The sequence below is a fragment of the Anabrus simplex genome, chromosome 2, assembly GCF_040414725.1.
Source record: "Anabrus simplex isolate iqAnaSimp1 chromosome 2, ASM4041472v1, whole genome shotgun sequence".
In the NCBI taxonomy this organism is placed as follows: Eukaryota; Metazoa; Arthropoda; class Insecta; order Orthoptera; family Tettigoniidae; genus Anabrus; species Anabrus simplex.
In genome coordinates this window covers 734460634-734488292 of record NC_090266.1, presented here as the reverse complement: position 1 = coordinate 734488292, position 27659 = coordinate 734460634, and the positions used below count along the sequence as shown (strand labels likewise).

Here is a 27659-nt window from a genome sequence, read left to right as displayed (position 1 = left end):
CTTCTCTGGACTAATCTTGCACAGAAAGGTTTTCCTGCTCATTTTCTCCACATCTTGCGTAATTTGTTTACGTATCGGAAACTTTCACTTAAATCCGCTTATTCTTCTCTTCCTTGTCGTCTGTCATCTGTCGGTGTTCCTCAGGGAGACATTTTAAGTGGTCTGCTTTTCGCCCTGTATATGAGTAATCTTGAAGAATTGGTTACCCAAAAAGCTCGCATTCTTTTTTATGCTGATGATATAGTTCTTTATTACTCTCATAGTAATGTCGATGTGTGTCGTCACCATATATATCGTCTAATGGAACAAGTCATTACATGGCTTACTTTCCATGGCCTTCAACTCTCTACCTCCAAATGCTGTGCAATGTTTTTTACCTCTAAGCGTAGGTTTAATTCTGAGCCACTTGTTTTCGATTCTCATGTCATTCCTTTTTGTTCCTCCCATAAATACCTTGGTGTTATGCTAGATCGCTCGTTATCTTGGAAACATCATATTACTCAGTTACGTAATTCTTCTGATATGTATATTAAAATTCTCCAAGTGGTAACTAGACGATCATGGGGTGCTGACCCTGGCACAGCTCAGTTGTTATATTCCGCTACTATTCGCTCTAGACTCGACTACTGTGCGCATGTTATAGATACTGCGTCGGATTCTGTTCTTAACCACTTAAATACTTTACAATTTAAAGCTCTGAGAACTTGTGTTGGAACATTGTTGTCTACCCCTACTAATGCTCTCCTTGTCGAGACCGGTGAGTTCCCTCTTCCCATTCGCCGTAAAATGATAACATCTAAATATTTACTTAAAAGATTTGCTCTGGCTCAACACCCATTGCTTCCTAAATTGCAGTTATTAGATGAATATTCTCTTCTTTCACAGGCCCGCCGTCGTAAGATGCCTGCTTTGTTGTACGGTATGCATATCAATTTCTTCCTTCCTATAAAAACACTATCTTACGCACTGCTTCTTCCCCCGTTTATTCAGTAAATTTTGATTGTTTATTTTTTGTCCCTTCTATCATTATCTCCCCTACATCTTCTTTTTCTTCTTCTATTCCTGGTTCCTCGTTGACTGGCCCACCTTTTAAGAAGCTACGTTTTGCTCTAAGTGATTCTGGCGTCCAGATATATACAGACGGCTCAAAAAACTCTTCTGGCGTTGGAGCAGCGTTCTATATTGTCAATACCAATGTTGCTGAACTCTATCGTTTACCCAGTGACTTTTCTATCTACACTGCGGAAATTTTTGCTATTCGTCAAGCTCTTATGTACATTAAGCATCATTCTATACCTAACGCAGCTATTTATACGGATTCCCTCAGTGCCGTTCAGTCGCTCAAGTCATCTCATCTTTCTTTTAACTGGTATTTGTATCATGTTAAAAGTCTCATTTATACTTTGCATCAATCTGGGGTGGTTCTCACTTTTGTCTGGGTCCCTAGTCATATAGGTATCTATGGGAATGAACAGGCGGATTTATTCGCGAAGCGAGCTGTTCGTGATGGCAAATCCCTACTTAACCTTGCAGTTCCTCTACCCGATTTTTATCCAGTTCTTAAACATTATGCTTATGGTCAGTGGCAAGAAGATTGGACTAGATCAGCTTCTTATAAAGGTCGCTATTATTACAATATTCAGCCTTGTATTCCTCCCTATCCTTGGTATTTGAAGGGTAACTATTCTCGCCGTCACATTACTAACATTATTCGTCTTCGCTTTAACCATGCTCTTACTCCTCTGTATAAACATCGTTTTAACCTCTCCCCCCACTCCTCCTGTATATGTGGTACTCTGAGTGCTGATGTAAATCATTTATTATTCCAATGCCCTGTGTATGATTCTTTTCGTCTGGCTTTTATTTCTCGTCTTCTCAGTCTTCAGAAAGCTCTCCCCACCAATGTCTCCTGCTTGCTTACCGATATGTCTCCCGCTCTAATACATGCTATCAATCAATATTTGGATGACTCTCATCTTCATTTGTAAATTACTGTCTGTTTATTGTTCGCACCGTTACATACTCCTGCTTCCACTGTTTTTTGCTTCTACGCACTTCCTTTGTTATGTTTCGCGTTACTTAAGGTGTGTACATAGACCCGATGCTCAACTGTTCTTGAGACCTTCGTAGTGAAATTCCTTGCGTGTGACCTTCGTAGTGGACTAATTGCGTGTGATTTCGCATTATAAGTGTAATATCACGATAATAAGTGTAGTGGCTGGGTGAAATAATAGAGCCCATAACCTCTCCGACAACAACAACAAAAATATTAAAGTATTTGCTGGAAGTCTGATGTAAAACAATCGCCAAACGGAAAGCGCATACCATGCATTAATACCATAACGCTGCCTAGCGGACAAGTTTTGTTAATGATGAAACTACGTGCGGATAAATATACTCATTTGTTTGTTGAACTATGATTTTCCGCCATCTTGCGGAAGATATTATATGTAGTTGCTCGACTAGCGGGAATGTTGTGTTTATGTTGTGTTTGTCGTGGTAGAAATTAATGGTCAGTATTGGGCTTTAAAGCACTTGAATATTACAGCCACCTGTATACATAGACTTGTTATGTGGGAGAAATGGCTTATATTGCGATTATTACCCACCAGGGTCTGTTTCACGTGGTTTGGAAATGGTGATGTTGACGTACGTAAGAGTAGGCTTGCCTTCGACGCAGTGAACTCGTAATTTACGTCAAGCGTATTTTAAATGATTATGAATTGTGATGACAGTTGTACAGTTATTCTATGTAGACAACAGGTTATGATATGCTCTGGAAGAATTTGTGTTTTAGGTTTATACAATACATAGAAGAACAATATATCGTCGTTGCCGGGACGAAACCTCCTATTTGATAATATGTTTGGAGATATACTGACCCGCAGCACATACATTATGAAGAGCGAGAATGCCTTGATAATTGTCACACAATATTGAACCTTAGATGACAGAACCTTACCGTCCAAAGTTCCAACCTAAAATATTTCACATAGGAGGTTTTGTCCCGGCAACGACGATATGGTGTTTACCCATTTAAATGGGTTTTAATAAATTCATAGGAGTATGTTGCTGATGAGACTGCCTGATCTCTGTGTACCGATAATCCCTGGTACTTTTAGCGAGAGTTTTGTTTGGTTAAGACGTATTTTTTTATCTTTGAATATTGCTTGTTACAATGATGAAAGAGTGCCCATTGGGCATACTTTATTTCTACGTACTGTGTCCGACTCGTTGGATGAACGGTCAGCGTACTGGCCTTCGGTTCAGAGGGTCCGGGTTCTATTCCCGGCCGGGTCGGGGATTTTAACCTTAATTGGTTAATTCCTACGGTGGGTGTATGTGTTGTCTTCATCATCATTTCATCCTCATCACGACGCGCAGGTCGCCTACGGGTGTCAAACATAACGATCTGCATCTGGCGAGCCGAACCCGTCCTGGGAAATCCCGGCACGAAAAGCCATATGACATTTCATTTCAAGCCGTACTGTGAGTGTTATCCTTGTCTGAAAGATATTGCTAGAATTGTACAGATAACTGTCTCTTTTGTGTGATAATCACATATCCCTTTTTCATTTGATGAGACACAATATGGAAATGATTTAAAATATTCCAGCTGCAAGTCCTTGTGGCATCGCTGAAGATTGTCATTGTAACAGTTATTAAAACATTAACTCTATTTAGGGCTCATATCACAGTTCAAGCTTAATCAAGGGTTTAGTGAGCCAGGTTACGTGAACAAATTGGATCCGCGAAATGTCACTGTAATATTTGTCCCAAATGGAAGATAATAATTGCTTTTACTCAAATAAAATGTAAAATCAGCAGTAAATTAAGAAATAGTACAAAATATTTTACTTGTAGAGAATAATATGGATACATACTTTACTACCTTACAACTACTTTTTTCTGCTATGTCGCAGTGCTTCCGTATGTGTTTTGTTTGTCTAACACTTTCGTGTGCAATCTCCTTGCTCACTGAAGATGTTGAATTAATTAGGTGTCGTTTTCTTCATGTTGCTCACTTGTTTTGTGCCCTAACTCATTCATTAAGTGATATATTTATTGGTCCAGGAATCATGCTATGTTACTTTCGACAAAAAAAGTTTTATATATTTATATAATATATATAGGTCCTGGCAAATGCTATTTTACGGTTTGAGCTGCCCGCGCTAGTCATATGGACAAAGATAATGAGAATTCACAGACATAGCTCTCCCATTCGTCTTTAGATCTCAAGAAAGAAGCAAAAGACGGCATGAGCAGCGGAATGCAACATTAGGGAGCCCTGTCTACAGCCCGTGAGTACATATACATATTTCTGTTGATATTTCTCTAGTAACAACGGTATTTCTCAATTTACCGCAGATTTTACACTGTATTTGAGTAAAAGGAATTATTATCTTCCATTTGGGACAAATGTTACGGTGACATTTCATGGATCTGATTTGTTCACATAACCGTAAGCCATGGATGCTGCTTAAGAGGAGCTTTTGATTTGCCTTAAATATTGCATGTTTCACTTTAGCGCTTCCATATTTGGCTGTATCGATCAGTCAGTCATTAGTGATTTGCATTTTGGGCTGTCGCCCAGGTGACAGATTCCGTATTAATTGTTTACCCAGGCTTTCCTTGAATGTTTTCAAAGAACTTAAAAATTAACCAAACATTTCCCTTGATAAATTATTCCAATCACTTGCTTCCTGTCCTGTAAATGAATATTTTCCCAAATTGGCCCTCTTTAATTACAACTTTATCTTCATATTATGATCTTGCCTAGTTTAAAAAGTTACGATCAAGCTTACTCATATCTGTCATTGCATGCTGTTTCTCCTCTGACAGCTACCACTTAGTTGAGCAGGTAGTCTCCTTGCTCCAAAGGCTTCCAAGGCCAAGGTTCGCAACATTTTTGTAACAATACTCTTTTGACGTCACGAACAACCAAGCTCATGGGAAGGAAATTATGCCTGAGGAAGTGGAATGTGTAGAAAGTACAGTAAGGAAATTCCATTGTTATAAAGCAGTAGGAGCAGATGAAATTAGACCTCAAATGTTGAAATATAGTAGGAAGGCAAGGATGAAATTCCTTCATAAAATAATGCAATTAGCATGGAATGTTAGTAAGGTACCTTCCGATTGGACGAAAGCAGTAATTGTACGTAACTCTAAGCAAGGGAACAGGAAGAATTGCAACAACTATCGAAGTACACTGGTGTAAACAAATATCCAAACACCATGAAATAAGGAATGTAGAATATGGAAATTTTGGCAATATGTTTGTCTAGGTAGCATTTAATTGATTAAGGGTACAAGACTACAGGTTAACAACCGCGTGAGAAAAGTCATCGCAAATGTGCCTTGCTGGTCCATTAATAATCGGTGTAATCGTCTGACTGTTGAATGCGTGCATGCCTGCATTGTGTCATACAGGGGCCGAATGTCAGCTTGTGGGATGGAGTTCCATGCATGTTGCACTTGGTCAGTCAATACAGGGACAGTTAATGCTGGTTGTGGATGATACTAGAGTTGTACTCCAATGATGTCCCATACGTGCCTGATTGGGGACAGAGCGGGGGGATCTAGTAGGCCAAGGCAACATGTCGATACTGTTCATGAATGGCAGCACAACAGGTCGAATCACCAGATGGATATACACATCTGCAGTCAGGGTGCATAGGATAACCACGAGAGTGCTCCTGCTGTCATAGGAAATTGCTTCTCAGACCAGAACTCCTGGGGTAGGTCCAGTGTGTCGATGTCACATAGAGGTGGAATGGAGGTGCTCACCTGGCCTCCTCCTAACCAACTCGTGGCCATCACTGGCACCAAGGAAGAACCGGCTTTCATCGGAAAACACAATGGACCTCCACTCCATCCTCAAATGAGCTTCAGTGGTTTGGGGATAAGTGGAATGCACGCTGCAGGCCGCCTGGCTCAGAGCTGTCCTTCAAATAACTGATTTTGAACAGTTTGTTGCGTCACTGTTGTGCCAACTGCCACTTTAATTGCTGCTGCAGTCGCAGTCCGCTGCGCCACAGCTGTACGCTGAATGCGGCGTTCCTCCCCTTTGATGTAGTCACGGGGCTGTACCTTAATTAAGGCCACGGCCACTTCCTTCTCACTCCTAGGCCTTTCCTATCCCATCGTGGCTGTAAGACCTATCAGTGTTGGTGCGACGTAAAGTAAATTGTACATACATACATTTTCATTATAGACTGTCATGCTCTAGAGCGTTCAGTCTGCAAGCCTCCATGAATTCATTGATCGCCGCCACAATCTTCTATTTGTAACTAGTTCTGTGTCATGTTTAGTTCTATACCTCTTATCTTTAAATCGTTGGAAACTGAGTCTAACCATTGTCGTGTTGGTCTCCATCTTACCCTCCATAACAGAGTCCATTATTTTCTTCCATTTGCCTCACATGACCTCACCATTGAAGCCAATTTATGTGTACAGCTTTATCTGTCGAGTTCAATCCTAACTTAGCCTTCAATTCCTAATTCTGAGTACCCTCCTGCCATTTTTCCCACGTGTTTGTACCAGCAATCATTCTCACTAGGCCATCTTTGATGTCTATGAATAAGATATCCGGAGTCCGTCTAGCAAGGTTGGTCTGAAAACAGACCTATATAAAGATAGTTTGGCCCAAGAGCTGACTTCCTTCTTACAGAATACTGTTGGTTGCAACTGCGAGTTCACTGCATTAGCTTCACTGCACCTGGAATCATTCTCGCGTAACAAAACTACCATCCTGGGAGAACACACATCCTAAATACTTGAAATTATCTACCTGTTCCAGCTTTGTATTCCCAATCCGACATTCATTCTCTTGGATTTCTTACCTACTGACATAAATTTAGTTTTAGAAAGGCTAATTTTCATACCGTACTCATTGCACATGCTTTCAAGTTCCAAGATATTGGACTGGAGGCTTTCGGCAAAATCTGCCATTCCTATAGTCCTCCAGTACGGCAAACATCTTTTCCCTCGGTACTGTCAAATGACTTCTCTAGATCTACGAAACATAAACATAACTGTCTATGCCTCTCATAGCATTCCTCACTTACCTGGCGCATACTGGAAATTGATCCTGACAGCCTCTCTGTGATCTGAAACCACACTGGTTTTCATCCAACTTCCTCTCAACCACTGATCGCACCTCCCTTCCAGAATGCCAGTGAGCACTTTGCATGGTATACTGATTAATGAGATTCCTCGATAGTTGTTGCAATCTTTCCTGTTCTATTGCTCATAGAAAGGTGCAGTTACTGCATTTGTCTAATCTGAGGGAACCTTACTAACACTCCATGTTAATCTTATTACTTTATGAAGCCTTTTTATCCCTGCCTTCCCACTATACTTCACCATTTCAGGTCTGATTTCACCCATCCTGCTGCTTTATGACAATGGAGTTCATTTACAATCCTTTCCACTTCATGAAGTGTAATTTCTCGAACATAATTGTCCTGCTCCCCATGAGCTCCGTTGTTCATATCATCACAAGGATACCCTTTTACTTTGAGAAGATTTTCAAAATATTCCTTCCACCTCTCCAATAATTCCCTGGGATCTATTATGAGTTCGCCTGATTTTCCCAAAACGCTATTCATTTCCTTTTTCCCTCCCTTCCTAAGCTTCTTTATTACTCGCCAGAAAGCTTTCCCTGCTTCTTGACCTAGCCTTTCCAAGTTATTGCCAAACACTTCCCGCGACTTCTTCTTGGATTCAACAACTATTTGTTTCACTCTGTTTCTTTCCTCTACATGCAATTCCCTGTCTGCATTAATCCATGTTTGGAGCCATGTCTGATACGTCTTCTTTTTACGTTTACAAGCTGTTCTCACTTTATTATTCCACCAAGATGTTCGCCTTTTTGCATCCTTACACAGAGTTGTTCGTTGGCATTCCCTTGCTGTTTCTACTACAACATTCTGGTATGCTGCTCATTTTTCTTGTATATCCTGAGCCTGTTAACTGTTCACTGTATAATTTTTCTGTATGTTCTGTATAATTTCCTCGTTCAGAATATCTTTTAGCTCGTAACACATCCTAACGCATACTCTTTGCTGGCTCTTCCATTAATATTGGTAGCTCCTCATTGAATTCCATTTCGTTCCGCAAGTTGTTTCCAAGGAGTCCCTCGGCTGTCAAATGGGAGTAGGACTCCGTTATTCCCCTAGGTCCGAGGCTCGCTTAAAACGTTCTGAGAGTGTTTGATGAAAATTGTGTGAAGCTGGATGCTATCCTTACTTGCACATAATCTAAGTAAGGATATCTCCTCTAGCGGGTCAGTGACCATCGGTGGATTGCATAGTCCTAGCCGCCTGAGCACAGGGTGGGTCATGATTCAGAATATGTCTGAGATGCCTACTCCCATTCCATAGCATGTTGTATCCTGACTCGGGACCACTTACTAGGCCGCTCAGCCGTTGCCCATGGTTCACGAACTAGGACGTGACTACAGTAACCCACCCCATGTACCATAGCAAGTTAAAAAAAATGGAAAAAAACACCTTTGAACTAGTGGGAGACCGAGATGATGATTCAACTCTGTTTCTAATGATTTAAAGATATGAGGTATAGAACTACACGAGGACACAGAACTGTCGCGGCCACCAAATTAGGCGGGTGAGGAAAACTGCGCTGTCGTCAGATATGGGAACGGCGAAGCAACAGGTGGTCGAGAGTCGCTTACCTCCTAGCACGGATTGGCAACGCTGATCGTGCAATACTGTCTAGTTCAAACCCATCCGCTCCAGTCCACCTTACCCGAGTCATTCCCTGTCACACGGCTGTTGAGCTCGCACCGTAAATTCAGTTGAAGATGGATAGTGAATGTGTTCATCCTGGTGTTTCTTCGGGTCTATTATCTTAAGAGGACGAAGGAAGTGCGAGAAACGAACAAGAAACTCCTCTGAAGCGTCGTCGGTTGGAAGGCCGAAAGAAGAAGTATTTAGCCAGCCAGACAAAATCCGTAATTGTGAATGTATTGCAATACGTGCAGAAGTTGACCGACTCAAATATTTTGCAGACTGTGAGCTTCAAGAAAAGCCAAGAACTGACTGCAACAATGTGTAATGTTAGCTTTCGTTCTGTTCAGGGATGTGTTCATGAAGCAAAATATTCACCCAACCATATAATACTTTCATCTCCAAGGAAAACTTGATAAATTACCTCTCTCTTGGGGCCATGAGGTAGTAAGATTGCCACCCTACCTCTGCCAATACCAAACAATTGAAATAATTTGGGCTCAAGTCAAGAGAGAAGTGGCAGAGGGGAACAAGACATTCAAAATAAAGGACGTAGAAAAACTCGTTACAAGCCATTGTCCGTGTGACTGCTGCAGACTGGGAAAAGTGCTTCAGTCGCACGGAAAATCCTCAAGCAGACGATTGGGCCAAGGAAATAATAAGGGACGAAACAATGGAGTCGTTCATCATCAGTGTAAATGACGACTCGACAGATAGTGAGATGAGAGAAATCTTAAGACTGCCTTTTAGCTAGAAATCGATTCTTAATTCATTGTAAATTAATGTAAACCTATTCTTTAAAGTAGTTCCTTTTCTATATTACTCAGCCCAATATACACTGACTGACAGAGCAAATGCAACACCAAGAAGGAGTGGTTCGAAAGGGATGAAAGTTGGGGAAAAAAACAGAGACGGCACGGACGAATAATTGATGTTTATTTCAAACCGATATGCAGGTTACACAATGCGCACGGCATCGACTCAGTAGGATGTAGGACCACCGCGAGCGGCGATGCACGCAGAAACACGTCGAGGTACAGAGTCAATAAGAGTGCGGATGGTGTCCTGAGGGATGGTTCTCCATTCTCTGTCAACCATTTGCCACAGTTGGTCGTCCGTACGAGGCTGGGGCAGAGTTTGCAAACGGCGTCCAATGAGATCCCACACGTGTTCGATTGGTGAGAGATCCGGAGAGTACGCTGGCCACGGAAGCATCTGTACACCTCGTAGAGCCTGTTGGGAGATGCGAGCAGTGTATGGGCGGGCATTATCCTGCTGAAACAGAGCATTGGGCAGCCCCTGAAGGTACGGGAGTGCCACCGGCCGCAGCACATGCTGCACGTAGCGGTGGGCATTTAACGTGCCTTGAATACGCACTAGAGGTGACGTAGAATCATACGCAATAGCGCCCCAAACCATGATGCCGCGTTGTCTAGCGGTAGGGCGCTCCACAGTTACTGCCGGATTTGACCTTTCTCCACGCCGACTCCACACTCGTCTGCGGTGACTATCACTGACAGAACAGAAGCGTGACTCATCGGAGAACACGACGTTCCGCCATTCCCTCATCCAAGTCGCTCTATCCCGGCACCATGCCAGGCGTGCACGTCTATGCTGTGGAGTCAATGGTAGTCTTCTGAGCGGACGCCGGGAGTGCAGGCCTCCTTCAACCAATCGACGGGAAATTGTTCTGGTCGATATTGGAACAGCCAGGGTGTCTTGCACATGCTGAAGAATGGCGGTTGACGTGGCGTGCGGGGCTGCCACCGCTTGGCGGCGGATGCGCCGATCCTCGCGTGCTGACGTCACTCGGGCTGCGCCTGGACCCCTCGCACGTGCCACATGTCCCCGCGCCAACCATCTTCGCCACAGGCGCTGCACCGTGGACACATCCCTATGGGTATTGGCTGCGATTTGACGAAGCGACCAACCTGCCCTTCTCAGCCCGATCACCATACCCCTCGTAAAGTCGTCTGTCTGCTGGAAATGCCTCCGTTGACGGCGGCCTGGCATTCTTAGCTATACACGTGTCCTGTGGCACACGACAACACGTTCTACAATGACTGTCGGCTGAGAAATCACGGTACGAAGTGGGCCATTCGCCAACGCCGTGTCCCATTTATCGTTCGCTACGTGCGCAGCACAGCGGCGCATTTCACATCATGAGCATACCTCAGTGACGTCAGTCTACCCTGCAATTGGCATAAAGTTCTGACCACTCCTTCTTGGTGTTGCATTTGCTCTGTCAGCCAGTGTACTTTATTCAAATGTTCAAAGATATAATGTAATAAAACCGATAGAGATGAATATGTAATCCGAAAGTATTTACGGCGTCCTGCAGCCTGTGCTGGCGCGCGCGCCCCGAAGTGTCTCAGTTAGTGTCATTTACATGATCGCTTTTCGGGCAATTTTCCAGGAAAACTACAAGACTCACGGAAATATGTTTCAGATAAAAAATGTAAGTCAGGTGATTTTTTACATTTTTTCCGCAGACAAAAGTTTATTGGCTGAAGAAATAAAAACTTGGCCGCTTACTGAAATTTTCAATACATGATTCTATGGATTAAAATTTACTCGTTCAAGATTTTATTTTTAATAATTATTTAAAGTGGTTTGTGTGGAAAATAATTATACCACTGAACAGCAGTCTTTTCTGAAGCTTGTAGTATAATTTGTTTCAAAACATTGTATTAAGTAACATCAGGAGCTTGAGAGATAACAACCTGCCTCACGCTCCGAAAGGATGTGCTCAGTTAGACATTTCTTCGCCAGTTGCTACATAACCTTGGCAACAGCATAATTTCTCTGACCCGCCTAATTTGGTGGCCACGACAATAGTTACAACTTGATTATGGTTGTGTTTAGTAAATTCACGGAGGGTTGCAGACTAAATGCCGAAAGGCATAACATCTATAATGAAAATTGTGTGTACCAAGAACAAATCATGTTTCTCTCCTTTGGATCCAGTCTAGTTACAGTATTGAATTGTTTTGGTGTTGGTCCCATACACTGGAACCATACTCCAATAGGGGTCTTTTGGACATCTCGTAACTAGGAAGTTGACGATGTTGAGCATGATCAGTGGTTATCGGTTTCCCAGCTACATATAGTAAAATGATTGAAAAGTTAGCAAGAAGTTAGCATTTTTTCGAGATTGTAAGACAGTGTGAAGATATAATAGGATGTAAATTATCATATGAAATTTTATGTAGTTAGGAAGCCCAAGTGTGGAATAAAATTGTAGATTTGTTTAATGCCAATTGAAGTATATAGGTTAGTGATGTTAGTGTAGTAGTAATAATAATAATAATTGTAGTAAAAATAATTATTATCACAGCCTTCCTTACACATGTCCAACCTCAGAATTTAAATTTTAAACTCGGAGGTTAGGTCTTCAGCGTGCCAGTTAAATTTGCAAATTGATGTATTCATTCTATAGCTGTAGAGCTGAGCAAACATAACTTTAAAGCCAAGAGTGGCACTGAATGTATTCAGGGAGACAAAAAATAGTAAGATAAGGCATACCTGTTGTTACAGTTTGGCATGTGACCGAGCAAGTTGGCCGCGCGGTGAGGCGTGCGCAGCTGTGGGCAGCTCTGAAGATGGTTTTCTGTGGTTTCCCATTTTTTATACCAGGCAAATGCTGGGGCTGTACCTTAAGACCATGTCTGCTTCCTTCCTACTCCTATCTGATCCCATCATCACCATAAAACCTGTCTGTGTTGGTGCGACATAAAGCAAATCGAAAAGAGAAGTTTGGCATATCTGCAATCTAGAGCTCTTTTGACATGAGAAAATTAGCCTATTTTATAAAAATATTCATTTTAACCCTTGTTTTGTGGGTTGTGGGGAACTTAATTAGCCTATCTCTCAACCGAACATTATGGTGTGAAACAATTTTTGCACTCTGCATGCTGTCGATTTTGAGACATCTGAGAAATCTGCAGTCGTATTAATCTACTATAGTGCACTCCCGATAATTCACGTGTGGATAATTTGCGGGTCTCGGAGAGTTATTTTTTAAATTATTAATTCATACAACCACTAATCATCACGCTGAGTAAAATTATCTCTGCCTAGTTTAAAAGAATTTTAATACGATGCTTGGAGACAAAATCATTGATATTTGAGGAGACTGGACTTCATTTCTGTACGATGTACCAGTAGGCCTATATGCACACTCCTGCCAGAATGCTGCAGACTTGGAAACATTCAAGCATGTTGCTGCGCGTGGCACAGCACAGATTACCGTAATCTTGGAAGCAGAGACAGTGAAAAAGGAATGCCCTCGGAATTTACCCTTCCATTCCCCACAGCCCAAGATCGCTGAACTGTAAGCCAAATGAAGGGTAGGTGCGCCGGCAGCGAGTGTATTGTAGGCCACTGTACTTGAGAACTGTGAACGAAAGTCTTTTTGAAGTTTCGAATAAGTCGGTAGTAAGAGTTTTCAATATGAGTGGTCGAAAAATGAAATATAAAAGGTTAACCATCAGTGAAAAACTGAAAATTATAAAGACTGGAGGAAGGCAAGGCGTCATCAAAGTTAGCCTGTGAGTTTGGTGTGTGTGAAACAGCAGTGAGAGACATGAAGAAGCAAAAGGAAATACTCATAAAATTTTCTGCTAATTGTGATCGTTCATCGTCGCGGAAATCAATGAGGACAAATGCAAATCTAGACGAATCCATGATATGGTGGTTTAATAAAAAGCGAGCGGAAGGTATTCCTGTGTCCGGCCCAATGCGTGCTGAGCAAGCAAAACATTTTCACGATGCTCTCGGCTTAGAAGGCAATTTTAAAGCATCTTCTGGCTGGCTTACGCAGTTTAAGAAACGCTACGGAATACGAGAAATTGCTATTCACGGAGAGCGTCTCAGCGCAGACATGGGTGCTGCTGAAAAGTTCGCACAGGAATTTCAATCATTCATTGAAAAAGAACACCATGACCTTAGATAACTTTACAATGCAGACGAAACAGGGTTGTATTGGAAATGTTTACCGTCCCAAACATTAGTGATGCAACAAAAACAGCAAGCCCCAGGTAGCAAAACATCCAAGGAAAGAATAACCATTATGGCGTGTGCTAACGCAAGTGGTGATCATGAATTAAAATTATTAGCGATAGGGAAATTCAGAAAACCCTGTTGTTTTAAACGAGAGAATGTACCTTTGCAGTACTACCATCAAAAGGCAGCGTGATGGACACACAAATATTTAAGGACTGGTTTCAGAATCATTTTGCGAAACAAGTGACAGCCTACCTAATTAAACAGTCACTGCCAGTCAAAGCAGTGCTCCTGATTGACAATGTGCCTTCTTATCCACACGAAAGTGAACTTACAGAAGGTGATATTTACGTGAAATAACTTCCCCCTAATGTAACTTCTATTCTCCAGCCTATGGACCAAGGCGTTATTGCTGCTTTAAAGAAGAACTACAGGTCATCTCTGTTACAGCAATTGGTTGAGGAAGGCGTCGGTATTCCAACATTTTGGAAGGACTTCAGTTTGTTGTATGCTCTTCATGCAGTCAGTAAGTCATGGGACAAAATTACCGCTACTACACTCGCACGATTATGGAAATCTGTTCTAGGTGAAGAGCAAGCATTTGCCGGCTTCAGTGACGATAATTCGAACGGGCACCGTAGTGTCGCTACGATGATATCATTACTGAAAAACCTGGATAAATGCCAAGATGCAAAAGAAAGTGATATTATTGAGTGGTTAGACATCGATAAGGACGATTATGGTTTCAGATATTAAAATAAGGAAGATATTGTACGGAGTTTGACGGTTGGTGAGGAAGACAGAGATTCAGATGATATCGAGTGCGGGAGTGATGCAACGGAAACTCCGAAAGTTTCTCACAGCCAAGCTAGTGTGTCTATAGACACATTTATATCTTACATAGAAAATAGAGATGAATTTTAATTTTCAGATATTGTTTTCTTGAGAAATGTAGATCCAAAATTAGAAAAATGAATAATCGTCTAAGGGTCATTTTCTCCAAATCGAGTTAAACCTGGTATAAATTAAACCCATTTAACTTCAGTACCTAGTTTAAACTTGCGTCCATTTTCTCCACCAATTTCTGACACTCGTTTAGTTTAAGCGACAATCTCGCCCGTTTAAACTAATGATGTCAAGTTTGCGCTAGCGTTGGCTGCACTGAAGGAGTAGTCGAAGGCATGGTCGATTGGAATTGGCCAATCAGAGCCAAGTAATTCAATGACCGACATTTTTGTATTAATATCAGCTGTTTGTGGCGAATTAATGTTATCGTACGTAGTGAATAAAGAAGAAATTTGGCGGGATATTAGCTTTACTGATAAATAAATTGTTTAACTTACATTTGTGCGATGTGTTCTGTCGTATAATTTTACCCATTGCTGTCTACAGTTTCTTGGAACGCACTTTTATTTCTTATTTTTCTCTGTCATGCTTTACCATAAACAAGTACTGTGGGCTTAATACGTGTCTTTTGATGTCTGTATTGTCTTACGTAACACATGAGATCGTTGAAATATTAAAATCCTGGTCTTTCAGCAATACGATATTCCTTGCTTCAGAAAATCACATCGCCCTCGGCCGGAATCAATCTCAAAAACCTCGGATCCAGCAGACAGACCACTGAGGATGTATTATTTGGAGATGTATTACTTGATTCTGTATTCGTTTATAACATAACCAAGTTCGCGGTATGTCGTACTGTATGCATAATACTCTTCTCCCTATAGCATTAATATTTCTATTGCTGGTATGCTGGCAATAGTTACGATGAAACATTCGTAACTATATTTTATTACAAGTTTACTAGCAAGCATGAAACACTTTATTTTTCTGATCCTAGAAATATATAGGCCTAATCTAGTAATTAGAAATTGTATACCACCACCTCTCCTACCGTGCTGGCCAACATTGTGATGGTAAAAATATTTTCAACAAACTGGATTCGAACCATCTAACCACGGTTTGGACAATGCTGACCTAACGCTTTAACGACCACAGCCACTAGAGCCCGCACGGGAGTTGATGTGTTACACTACTTATGTACGAATATTTTTATGCTTCACATTACAGTATTTATACCACCAACAGTATTTTATATAATATTGTAAAGAGACTGCAATTTAAGGTCTGTGGTTCCCGTTGTTAATGAGAAAAATGCCTGCTGCATAATATCTTAAAGCAACCAGAATCATTGCTTCTAGCGAAATAGCATTATTTCGTGCAGTTGACGTTTTAAATGAATCCTTCTTTGATACTAGACAAGCCTTGCTGTTCGCTTATGAATTATAAATCCATCAAAATACACTGTTACATCCGATTTTCCAAGGTTGTAAACTTTTGTTGGAATGCGGCTTCTTAACCTCACTTGCACATCAAAATTATTTCCTATTTAACCAAAGACTTCAATAAATTCTTCCGTTTTTCTAATGCTAATACTACGTTCTCATTTTAGTACGTTTTCTATTAAAGTGCTGCAGTACTGGTAGTCAAAACTAACCCTTCTACTAGGAAAATCAAAGATACGTTAATAAAATGTCAAGAAGGTTGAATATAAACAGCAGTTTAAACCTACAATATAGAAGGTTTAACTTCGAACCAAGTTTAAACTTGATACAAAGTTTAAACCAATATGGGGAAAGTGAATGTTAACTTAAACTCAGACTTAAACCAGATTAAAATAAACCTAGTTTAAACTCATTTGGGGAAAACGGCCCTAAGAAACAAAAAGTGATGACCAATTTTTTTGTTAGATACGAATGTTGGCATAATCCACGTGGCATTTTGTAATTTTTCTCTAGTGTGCCTTACAATACAATGTGAAGTGTTGTAATTATTTTCTGCCTGTTCATAAAATACATTTCATTATTTTAATTACCGCAAATTATTGGGAGTTCTCTGTATTAATATTCAATTTTATTTACAAGTCTGTTTTATGATTAATTGCATCATAAATAATTTTTGTACATTCATTTCTGACTCCTTACTTAATCCAAATATCTCAATGTGAAGATATAATAGGATGTATTTTACTTACTACTTACTCCATGGCTCTACGGTCCTTTAAGGACCTTGGCCTCCTTGATCACAGCTTTCCAGTCGTCCCGGTCTTCAGCAAGTTTGGGACCGTCTGGTTATCTTGATTTGGTTTCTGAACAATATGTAGTTTTGTGGTAGTGGAATTGTTAGTCCCACGTACCAACCCCCAACCTGGAGGACCAGGGTATCACTCTTAGTCTGGATAATCACCTTATACCTGTCCGGTTTGGGTGGCCCTACCAGGAGCATATGCTCCTGCCGGCATAGCTCTAAGGATCATTTGAACACGCAAGCCTCCAAAACACCCGGCAAAATGTATACATTTTGCCTTCGTCAAGGTGGTGATACCTTCGGGAGGAATAGGATGTATACCACCATATAAAATTTTATGTAGTTAGAATGCTCAAGTGTGGAATAAAATTGTAGATTTGTTTAATGCCAATTAAATGCATTCTAAACATTCATTGCCTTCTATGATGGACATGAGCATAATAATAATATGCATTTCCTCATCACTAACATCGTTGTCTTCAGAAAACAGGTTCACTCCTTAGCTTAAACCGTCTTCAGAAGACAGGTTCACTCCTTACCTTAAACCGCAGTTCAATACAGACCGTTAGAAAACCTGTCTGATGCTGAAGCTTCTGCTTAAGCGTTCACCGTGAAATTAGACCCTAGTGCTAGAAACCTGCACAAAAGATTCTACCTGTAAATAGCGGGATTGCTTGTGATTGAGACTTGGGTATCAGACTCTGTTGCATCACACTCTTGGGTAGGATTTAGTTGCTGAATTCTGGGCTACTGTTTGGATCCTGATGTCAGATCCCACTCGCTTGTCTCTGATATAAACATGTCTTTGATGAATGTACAGGAAAAGAAAATAGATAACATTTTTACAATGAACTGAAGCTTATGTTGCAAGGACACTTCAGCTACTTCAGGATCAAGAGCAATAGAGTCTTTATTCTTACTTTAAATGTTCTTTTATAGTATTTATTAACTAATACAAAATATTACCTTACAGTACGTTATATTACGACCAGTATGACTTAAGATGGTTAAAATTATTCAGTTCTTACTGAAGGCATTTGGTTCAAAAACAGTACAAACAACCCTAGGAGTTTGTGTCTTATTTTTAGCTCTGTCTCATTTTTTGGGGTTAGTCTCTCATTGTCTCTCTTTTTTTTTCAGAATAAGTCTCTTTTGTAGCTCCCTTGCCTTCAGCAGACGAAGATTGAAAAATTATGTAGTGGAGTAGAAGAAGAATTGTGTAAGGTGTTATTCTTCTAATTTGATAGAGGTATGTGGGTTGTCTTGTTATATTAAAGGCATGGTCAATATTTAACTTCTATCTGAATTTTATTGTGAAGAAAACATCCTTGTAATGAACACAGCAATTGTTCTGTGTTTTATTCGTGATGTTCTGAAGAAACTAACCTTGAGTTACATTTTTCAGGAAAGCTGTTAAAAACAAGAGATTTTCTGTAATGTACTTTCTGTCATGTTCTAATATTTTCCTTTCAGGATTCATATTGGAATGGTTGGCTGCTGATCTGTCAACTAAAGTGGCAATAATGCAACTTTAGTACCTATTGGCTACTTGAGAAAGGCAGGAATGGACATTTGTTGTCAACATGGGCATCAAGACACAGTAGAACTGAAGTATTTGGCAAACTTTATATGTGTACAGTTTATTTTTAAAACAAGGGGTGTTATGTTCTTCTTCAACATACACACTATGCTAAACATAAAAAATGCCTCTGATCTAGGCTGTAAGAGAATTGTTTTAGTCGTAGCAAATCCCTTTGATTCTTCTGATACAATCAAAAGTGAAGATACTGAGTCAAGCCTTGCTTTCTCAATGCCTGTTATGAAACTCTGTAGTTCGAAGGATTCAGCACCAGTATGTGAACTAATTTGGATTATAAAGTCTGTGTTGCAACATTTCTGCATCCTCTTGCAGTGGCAATGTTTCCCAGGAGTGTTTGAACTGATTTTTCTTTAAGTCCTAAGAAGATGCGTTATTTAATAATTGATGCATTGGGACCATATTTTCAACAGATGATCTCAGATGATATGGGAACCACTTTGTATTCAGTCTATTTTAATGAAACAACAAATGTTGAAGACAGAAAATATCAGTGAGATATTGGTCAGAGAGTAGAGGTGAAGTACTTTTCAAGACATTTGCAGACACTCTTCATTGGAAAAGCTGATGTACAAACTCCTCGTGGAAAAATTAAATCTGCCATCAGTAATTCAAACCTACTTATTAACAATCTTGGCTCAGATGGACTGAATGTAAATAAGAACGTTCACAGACATTTCAGTGAAGATTTAACTGAAATGAGATCTCATGGATTAGTTGATATTGGGACCTGTCCCACTCACATCGTTCACAATACATATCTGAAAGCCTAGCTTACTTTTGGTGAAGATGCATCCAAATTAGTTGTTGCCATTTACTGCTATTTTGATGGGTGGCTAGCCAATCTGAAAGCCTAGCTGACTTTTGGTGAAGATGCATCCAAATTAGCAGTTGCCATTTACTGCTATTTTGATGGGTGGCTAGCCAGGCTGGAGGACTCTAAAATGTTTCAAAGAAGATCTCAAGTTACCTTAAAAATCATTCTTGAAACATTCTCCATCTAGGTGGCTTACATTTCATCCTGCTGCTGAGAGATTTTTTGAACAGTGTGAGGGAGTAAATCATTGGTTTCTTACACTTATGCCATTGGCAAAGAATTACACTGTTACAGTCTACTTTCTTGCATAAAGATGGCCAAATTTTTACATTGTTCAACAATCAAACCACAGTTGTACTTCACTACATCTTCTACAGAACTTTTTACAAGCGTCAGTAAAAAATTCCGAGATTAACCTTTAAATCATGTTCTGTAACCTCAGCTACAAGAACTGTTACTAAACCTGGCGAGATGTGTTTGTAAGTCTGTTTCTGTTGGTAACTTGGATGTAAAATGAATTATTTGATTTAAGGAAGACGTTGTTTCACAGGAAATCAAAAATGAACTTTCACAAAGTCCAGAAAAAGAATTGTTGGTTTTCATGAATAGTGCTAAAGAGCATTATGGTTGTCAGATGCAAATGTTTGATTAAAAAGGCAAGTAAAGATCGTGGTTTGATTAAATCTCTGATATATTTTAAATCCCACACTCTTGAAAAACCAACAGAGCTGTCGAGGTGTAGTTTCCGTCGCCAGAGAACTACCTATCGATATAAAAGAAGACATGCTTCTTGACAAATGGAAGGTGTTGCAGACGGACACAGGACCAGCGTTTGAAGGAAGAATTAATAGTCATTGGGATCAAAGTTTAAAGAAAACTAATGTAACAGGCCAAAAACAGTATCAAGAATTGGCAAAGTTTCTCAAGGCTGCATTGTCTCTATCACATGGGAATGCAGACATTGAAAGGCATTTTTCTATTTCGAGAAGGGCTTAACCGAGTCCAAGATTTCGACTTGTGGACGAACATTAAATGCTATTTTGATTATCAAAGATACAATGGAAGTGTTAGGCAATAAACCAGAATTGGTTCCCATTACTTCAAAATTTTTGCTATGGGTTGGAGCGCACAGAAGCATTGTATAATGTTCCTAGAGGAGCAATGAAGACAAAGAGGAGGAGCATTTGGTTATAGAGACAAAAGAAAAGGTAAAACAAGCTGAGGAGTGTAGGAAGAAAATTTCTGAAATAGAAAGTAAGAAACTGCAGACAAAACAGGACCATCAGGCATCTTCTGAAGCATCTAGTAGCCTGCTCAAAGAAGCCAGTGAATGATTGAAGAGAGCAATACAGCATGGGAATTTGAAGGAAGTTGCACAAGGTATGTTGGAGGGCGTTAAAACTATGCGTGAAACTGAGAAATGATAAAATAATGTTATTGTTTTTACGTCCCACTAACTATTTTTACGGTTTTCGGAGACACTGAGGTGCCGGAATTTTGTCCCTCAGTTGTTCTTTTACGTGCCAGTAAATCTACTGACACAAGGCTGAATTATTTGAGCACCTTCATATACCACCGGATTGAGCCAGGATCGAACCTGCCAAGTTGGGGTCAGAGGCCAGCGCCTCAACCGTCTGAGCTACTCAGCCCCGCAAAACTGAGAAGCAGAAAGCTCAAAAAAGTGGAAACTCTTCGAAAAAATGTAGAGAAAAGGAAAAATAGTTTAGTCAAAAAATATGAGAATTCTGGATTTATATTTGATTTTAATTAATGGTGATAATTGTATTTCCCTGTTTTCCTGCCTTCGTTCAGTAATGTAACAAACTTTATTTCTTGATGTAGCTCTTTGTATAAAAGTTAAAAATAACATTTGTTGTACTTTTGTTGCTCAAACATAAACATTCCATTTAATAAGAAATAATGTAAATTTTATTTAATAGTAAATTACAGTAGAACCCCTTTTTAACGTGCCTGCTTTTAAGGAAACCCCGCTTTTTTACGAAGATTTTCATAACGCGCAGCCAAATCTCATTAAGCACAATGTTATTTAAACCCCCTTATATGAACCCTGATATCAGGAAAGGTCCGCTTCTAAGGAATATATTTCACATAAATTACTATCGCACATCCCGTTGTAATGAAAATTTGCGACAAGATACTTTTTCCTAAACTTGTATTGATTGTTAATTAACTAATCGTTTTGCAAGTTGGCCATGCGGTTAGGGGCACGCAGCTGTGAGCTTTCCTATGTCATCGTCGCCATAAGAAGTATCTGTCGGTGTGACAAAAAGCAAATATTAAAAAAAAACCTACCATTTTTGCGTAATCTCAGTCCGAAGTCAACACGCTAAATTAAAGCATTAAAGCATGTGTGGAACTGTGACAAATTGGCGCAGCTTCGGTAAATCACGTTTCCGGCAAGCAGCAGCCACTATCATGCTAGACTGTTGGTTAGTAAAGTGCATTGAACTGTAGGTAGTACTGGAATGATGGCTGTATGGGAGCGAAGTGATGTTTCCGGTGAGACTAGCTGCAAGGCCTGGAAGCTTTATTGACATATGCATGAATGCTGCGAGGCACAAGTAACTTCATGAAATTAAAAACATTTAGGCGGAATGTCTCTTGCAAATTTCATTTGATTTACGGTGAAAGATATATTTCAGAAGATTCAAAGCAATTAGAAACTGAAAATGGGTATGGATATTGAACAAACTGAAGATGTATTCTAGAAAACATTACGGATTAAGTAGAAAGTTGTGCCTTCCATGGCTTATACTGCCTGATCCGTCGTCAATAGACCACAAGTGTAAGTGTACGAAATATAGAGCTGTTCAAGCTCTACAAAAAAGTCTGTGAGGGCATATACTTATCTCCAACCGTTTGCCCTTTAGAGCGATTTTTGGCCAGTATCCAGTATTCGGGAGATAGTAGGTTCGAACCCCACTGTCGGCAGCCCTGAAAATGGTTTTCCGTGGTTTCCCATTTTCACACCAGGCAAATGCTGGGGCTGTACCTTAATTAAGGCCACGGCCGCTTCCTTCCCACTCCTAGGCTTTTCCTGTCCCATCGTCGCCATAAGACCTATCCGTGTCGGTGCGACGTAAAACAACTAGCAAAAAAAAAAAAAAAAAAAGAGCGATTTTTGTTCATAATCGGCGGTACAAAATAACACTTTTCAAATAAATAGAAATTTTAAATCCAAATAAAGTGTTTAGCCTCCTATAAGAGAATTACAATAACCTTTCAAGTACATAATTTGCATGAACAGTTCGGGAGTTTGGACTGTTTTTGTCAGGGTGGGTTGCTAGGTAACCTTAAAATATCCATTAAAAAATTACTCATTTCATATCGTACATCAAGCCTGCAAGATTTCTACAATCATTTTTTACAGCATCCATAGTAATATCAATCAAAAATAATAACTATAATAATAATAATAATAATAAATTTAAAAATGTGTAAATAATCCCATTATGAAATATCCTGTGTTCAGTCGTTATCTGAAAAAAGGAGAATCTTCACTTACTATAGATCAGTGATTATGTCTCCAGCGACGTCAGTTGCCTTAACCTATAGTCGCAGCACTGGTACACCAACTAGGCATTTCCATCTCGCGACTCCAATCGCTGCTTAGGAGTCACTTGGAGGGTGCAGACTGCAGAATATATCCAGCCTCATTCACTGCTTTTGTTCCTGAGTGGAAGTTGTCTACGAGTTACATTTGTGTCTGTGATAAGTGTTATACTGCGTGTTACAGCGGACTACGTTTATTATGGCTGCTAAACATAAGAATCTGATTCTTCAACAGAAGATCGACATCGTTAGTGATACCAATATAAATGGTCCGTTATTGGACATTATAAATTTTCCAGCTAACTCATTCCTGGTTGCCAGCGTTTCACTCCCCGTGTGCTAGGCTGGGCTCATCAGTTGGTACCTAGCACACCTACCAAGACGCTGGCTAGTGCATACTGTGGAGGCCACTGCGTAGGCTAATTCTAGGCACCGGCAGTGCTAATGCACTATGAGAGACCCTGTCCCACTACTGAAAATTGATGCCTGCCTGGCCATCAGATGATATAGATGTTGATTCCCATAGAGAATCTGAAATATTTGTTCCGAATGAGTGAATTTATAATACCAATATAAATGGTCCGTTATTGGTTATTATAAATTTTCCAGCTAACTCATTCCTGGTTGCCAGCATTTCGCTCATCAGTTGGTACCTAGCACACCTACCAAGACGCTGGCTAGTGGCCTCCACGGTATGACGTCTTTATTTGGAAAGGGTGGCTTTTGCTACACATACACAAACTCTCCAGAAACCATTTGGGAATAGATTCTTACTGTTTGGATTCTATAGTCTGGAACAAAACTATTTTTAAAAGTTTCAAAGAGACGGGACCTCGAATGCTCTCGATGCATGGCTGACAAGATGGCAGTGAAGATGGCGTCATTTGGAATGACGACATGCCGGTAGCAGGGAAGTTGGCGACACAAGATTATATAATTCAAATGACAGCAGTGATTAGATTTACTCAGGGTTTCCGTGCAGTAGGCCTATTGCTCAACTGACAAGGGACAAATAACTGGCCATTACGTTCTTTTCTAACAATATGCATAATATGATAATACGATACGCCTATCCCTTTTCTCTACGGGGTCGAGTATGAAGTGAGACAAATTTTCGTAGCGAGTTTTTATGATCGTATGCCCTTCCTGACGTCAACCTAATCAGAGGAATTAATGAGTTGAAACGAATGACATGATATGAGTAACTAAAACTGACTATATTTACTTTATATGTAGGCGTAAAAGTAGTGTTCACCATTTATTGCCTTTTTGCATTTAGAAACACTGCCTTCCAAGGAAAATAGCCAGTATAACTCAAATACATTCATAAGTTTGTTAAAGAATAGTGTACAATGTTTACATGTATAATTTATAGCTCTTTAAGGCCTAGAAGTCATATGTTCACTGCACAAAATTCGAGGTTATCGCATATTAGACCCCCATTTACTTTTTTTGGCTGTAAAAGTGGAAGAAGAAGGGGTCTAATACGCGGGTATGTGCGGTCTTTCTTTCCTCAAAAGAAATGGGGAAATGAAATTGAATATACTTCAAGCCGTGCATATGTGTGTAGCAGCATGGCAACCAGTTACAGTGGGCACTATTCAAAACTGTTTTGGCCATGCAGGATTTGGTGCCATTTCAGAGGTTTTTAATAAAGAAGATGCTACTGATGACATTGGGGAAGATTAGGGCTTGTATCAAAGAACTCGAGTGCCACAACATTAGAAGAATTTTTTACTTGTGATGATATCCTAACTTCAACACTTTCAATGAGACGAATTTTCGTAGCGAGTTTTTATGATCGTATGCCCTTCCTGACGCCTGTTGGAGACCTTTGTGGAGAAGCAAAAAGACAAAGTACTGAAGAGGAAGAAGAAGAGGATCCAGCAGAACAAACTTCTTGGGCAGCAGTGGAGGGACGGGATATTGTCCGCCGGTACTTCTCCTCCTTCAGTGTTGATGACAACTTCATCAACAGTCTCAACCAAATTGAGAGAAAACTTCTTTCCGCGAGACATCTGCCAAGAGGAAGCAAACTATTGTACTGGACTATTAAGAAAGTGGAGATTAATATGCTTATTCTCGTGGTTCTCATGGTTTATTTTTCACAAATCTCTTTAATATCCTGTTAAGCCTTTGTTCCTTCGTTAAAATTGCAAGTCAGTAGTACCTATTTCTCCTTTCCGTGCTACAGGTTGTGCTCCCAATGGTCCACTAAGGAATTTGTTAAGTCTGCTGTTTTGTAAATATTTTCTGTTATTCTTGTGTTAATTTGACTTTTTCGTATTTCTCAACATGTTAATTTATTATTTCTTGACATTACATTAGTTAAAAAGTATTACTATTTCTTGTGATATATAGCCTATTTTCTTTGAACCCCCTTTTAAGGAAAACCTGTTTTTAGAAAGAATTATGAAATCTCCCTGAGATTTGTTAAAAAGTGGTTCTACTGTAAAATAGTAAATGGACATCCAAAACTGGAAACAAATGAAAGTTTGCGTAAAACATAAAATGATATAGCTACTATTCATTATCATTTGGTAATTTACGTGGGTATACGTATACTTATACATTCATTTTTCTGGCTCAGTCGGCCCCATTTGATTGGGGATTACTAAAAAATATTATTTATCAAATTTTTGATGCAAAAGCATGTTATCATGAAACATTTGACCATATTGATCATATGGCAACTTTGTCTCTTTTTAGTCTCTTTTTCTGCCAATTTAGTCTCGCTTTCCTCTTTTTTCTGGGGTGGTCTACCACTTCTAGCCTTGTAACAAATGTTTTCATGGGGTATGTAGTTCTGTGTTAAGTTGTTTGTCTTTTTGGAAACTACAGTATACGTAAAGCACTATCCCTCAGCATACATCTAGTCATCTTTGCGTCTGGGTAATTCCATATCAACACAGTTTTAAGGAAATTATATCCTACCAACTATGATTTTGATTAATTTGAGTGCCGATGACCTTCAATGTTAGGCCCCTTAAAACAACAAGCAACAAGATTAAATTTGGTACTGATTGCTTTCAGGTGGGAAATGAAAATCCTCAAAACTTAGGTTAATATATCAACTGATTGTGAAGTTGGCTCCAAAAAGGAACTTAACGACCATATTTTAAAATTGTATTTAGTGTTTACCTAAGTTACTCGAGCTAAAGACATCAGCAACTGCCCTGAAGATGGTTTTCTATGTTTTCCCCATTTTCATACCAGGCAAATGCTAGGGCTGTACCTTTATTAAGGCCACAGTCGCTTCCTTCCCACTCCTAACCCTGTCCTATCCCATTGTTGCCTTAATACCTACCTGTATCAGTGCGACGTAAAGCAAATTTTAAGAAAAGACATCAACAAGGTTTTGTATAGGCCTAATTATCTAGGCTGTCGTATGGTGTGCAACACTTCTGAGATTTCTCATAAAACATGTTTTGCAAAACTAAGTCAATTATTTTTCCCAGTAAGTTAAGCCCTGTTTTGAAAGAAATCTCAGAATTTGCTCACTCTGTTGTTAGCAAAATACCATATAATCCTGAATACAACCCGTACTTATTTTTACAGAAATATTGCTCCTTAAATTCATGTGCGGGTCATATTTAAGCCTTTCGTATTGTGGCTTGATAATTAGACATTGGATTTGTATGCAAATGCATATTTTGTTTGATGGTAAGTAGACCTCCTAAACTGACAAGGAAGTGCATTTGAAGGTGATATTGGATGAATTATTAAATTTAATAGTGCACACATATGTATATATTAGAGGTTAGTGCATACATTTCAAATTTAGGATTTATTGTGCATGTCTTTGTCTTTTATTGTGCATATTATAACACGAGTCTTCAAGAAAATGTAAAGTAATTAATGCCGTGAACTCTTTCAGCAATGAAATGGTTCAGAGGGCTGGCACTTACTAGGACACAATTTCATATCATACCAGAATCAATAAAGAAGGTAGAAACACATGGATTGTGTCTTGGTTATTTGGTGGACATTATGGAGAACGTGAACCGTGAACTGGAAGGTATCCCAGGAAACCTTGGACATATCCTTAAACGAAATCCGTGCTACGTCATCATGGTAGCTATAAACAAATATTTCGCTGGTATTGATAATGCAGATCTACCAGAATGTTACACACCTACACTTGCTCCTGAATTCAAGTACTATCCTGTTACATCCGTAGATATAGGCACATCATTCTTCGCATTGAAGCTAGTTTTAACAGACAAATGCCACAGATTTATACCAGAAAACTTGGAGAAGACTGTTGTAGTGTACTGCAAAGCAAATTATAGTCAGGAAAAGTAGAGTGCGCAGTGTAAAATAAAAGAGGAATGTATATTTAACCTGTCAGCGTGGAGTGCCGAGCACTGCTCGTCATGCAGTTAGCATCGCACGGTGGAGTGATGAGCATTGCTCGCACGGTACACGCGTGTACTGTACTTTGATCTAGCGGTTACGATCGAAGCTGCTTGTGTTTTGACTTATTTGTTCTGGAAACGGAAGGTTAGAACTTCCGAACGATACGATATATCTTGATCCCTATTTCGATAGTGTTTTGTCATTGAAATTCAAGTGATATTTCAAGGAATGTTTATCTCTGCCACCAGGGTAAGCACTGTTTTTGTCTGCTATGTGGCAACTACTGTGCACATTTCTTGCATTATACCTTCATTTCCTCTCGGGGAAGAACCTGTCAACAGAATCATAAATTTTATCTATTCAGGGCTCTCTTGAGACTGTTTTTTCCCCGTCCTTTTTCCTTATCACATGCTGTCTTGCATTCCGTCAGTCTTGAGTGGAGATGGTTTTTATAAACATGTGCGGGTTA

The 27659-nt window shown here is 39.8% G+C and overlaps 1 protein-coding gene across 4 annotated transcripts in view; it reads left to right on the top strand.

The window, feature by feature from the left end:
- The first annotated feature begins 2418 nt into the window (after positions 1 to 2418).
- The window catches only part of LOC136864415 (uncharacterized), a 312192-nt gene continuing 286951 nt past the window's right edge, over positions 2419 to 27659 (top strand). The window contains exons 1-2 of one of the 4 annotated variants that reach the window (XM_067141383.2): positions 2440 to 2512; positions 17985 to 18093. The gene's annotated coding sequence lies outside the window, so the exon portion shown is untranslated. Of the gene's footprint in view, positions 2513 to 4231; positions 4302 to 17984; positions 18094 to 26857; positions 26906 to 27659 lie in introns of those variants that run through there. The other 3 variants (XM_067141384.2, XM_067141385.2, XM_068226274.1) reach the window with 3 other exon arrangements.